Source organism: Rattus norvegicus, chromosome 2, assembly GCF_036323735.1.
Source record: "Rattus norvegicus strain BN/NHsdMcwi chromosome 2, GRCr8, whole genome shotgun sequence".
NCBI classification, from domain to species: Eukaryota; Metazoa; Chordata; class Mammalia; order Rodentia; family Muridae; genus Rattus; species Rattus norvegicus.
Window position 1 is genome coordinate 186,157,682 of NC_086020.1, and position 2,099 is coordinate 186,159,780.

Sequence of the window (2,099 nt, forward strand, 5' to 3'; positions counted from 1 at the left end):
GGCAGGCAGGCAGGGGAGTAGGCATAGGGCTGGCAGGCAGGCAGTGGGGCTGGCAGGCAGGCAGGGGGGCTGGCAGGCAGGCAGGCAGGGGGGCAGGCAGGCAGTGGGGCTGGCAGGCAGGCAGCGGGGCTGGCAGGCAGGGGGGTAGGCAGGCAGGCAGGGGGGCAGGCAGTGGGGCTGGCAGGCAGGCAGGGGGTAGGCAGGCAGTGGGGCTGGCAGGCAGGCAGGGGGGCAGGCAGGTAGTGGGGCTGGCAGGCAGGCAGGGGGGCTGGCAGGCAGTGGGGCTGGCAGGCAGGCAGGCAGTGGGGCTGGCAGGCAGGCAGGGGAGTAGGCATAGGGCTGGCAGGCAGGCAGTGGGGCTGGCAGGCAGGCAGGGGGGCTGGCAGGCAGGCAGGCAGGGGGGCAGGCAGGCAGTGGGGCTGGCAGGCAGGCAGTGGGGCTGGCAGGCAGGGGGGTAGGCAGGCAGTGGGGCTGGCAGGCAGGCAGGGGGGCAGGCAGGCAGTGGGGCTGGCAGGCAGGCAGGGGGGCAGGCAGGCAGTGGGGCTGGCAGGCAGGGGGGTAGCCATGGGGCTGGAGAAGTAGCCGGTAAATTTACATCATCGTGATCCAAAGGCAAGTAAGACAGTCAGTGGCTGAAGATGAGCTTAGCTTTTAAATGTTAATGGCATGCTCTCTTTAATTTTTTTACATGTATTTATTAATTTCTTTATTTTCGTTTCTCACTGGAAGACTAAAGGACTATTCTATCACTTTCTTTTTAGATTTATTATTTATTTCGTGTATGTGGGTACATTCTCATTGTCTTCAGACACTAGAAGAAGGCATTGGATCCCCATGACAGATGGTTGTGAGCCACCATGTGGTTGCTGGGAATTGAACTCAGGACCTCTGGAAGAGCAGTCTTAACCGCTGAGCCATCTCTCCAGCCTTTTTTTTTTTTTTTTTTTTTTTTTTTTGAGATAGGGTCTATGAACCTTGTATGTGCCTTGGCCGGCCTGGAGCTCCTTATGTAGAGCAGATTAGCTTTGGACTCAGAGACCCACCTGCCTCTGGCTCCTCTTCTGTCTTTTGTTTGCTGCTATTTCTTTCTGTCTCTGTTTCTCTCCATTCCTCAATTTAGCAGACAGCACGTTACTAGACACCTTTGTTACCACGCATGTCCTCCTGGGATGCTTTCCCTCAAGCTCAGCTCTTAGCTCTCAGCTCTCAGGTGGGATCAGAATTCAGGACACATTCTCAAGCTGGTCCTAAAATGTGCTTTCTTTTTTATCATCTCCTTACCCCCACCCCAGCCCAACCTGCACCCAGCTCTTCCTGACATTTTTGTTTTGTGTTTTTCATTTCGTTTCGCTTTTTGACTGGTTCTTTCTTCTCCCCCTAGACCTTCTTCTGTTTTTGTGTTTTTGAGGCAGGGTTTCTTTTGTGTAGCCCTGGCTGTCCTGGAACTCACTCTGTAGACCAGGCTAGCCTCAAACTCAGAGATCCTCCTGCCTCTGCCTCCTGAGACCTGGAATTAAAGGAGAGCACCACCTGCTTCCCCCCATGTCTTGGCTTCCTTTAGCAATGTTAGCTTTAAAAATAACAAAATCTAGCTAACTCTTAGGGTAACCAACGGAGGTGCTACTTCATTACCTAGGCTATTCGTTATGAAATATAACGAATAACTGTTGTTCCTGTGCCTGGGTGAGGTGAGGGTCTGTGGAATGGAGAGTCTGTCGGGAACCCAAGGGTCTCTAGCCTGAGATACTGAAAAATAGGAAATATGAGCTAACTCTCTCACTTCTGCAAATCATCTGGAACGTCTCTGGATAATTATGCTAGCAATAATATAAACCAACGTGGCAGAATAGAATCAGAACTAAGAAAAGAGCTTTAAGATAAAAATAGCTGGGTGAGAGGTGGTGTACAGCTTTAATCCCAGAGGATCTTTGTGGGTTCAAGGCTGCCCTGGCCTACTAGAAAGAGTTCCAGGACACTCAGGGCTACACAGAAGAAACTCAGTCTTGAACTAGCCAACCACTTAAAAACACAAAACTGAACTAGATGGTGGTGGTGCACACCCCCCGCCCCCGCTTCTTAAATTATTTTGTGTGTGGCTG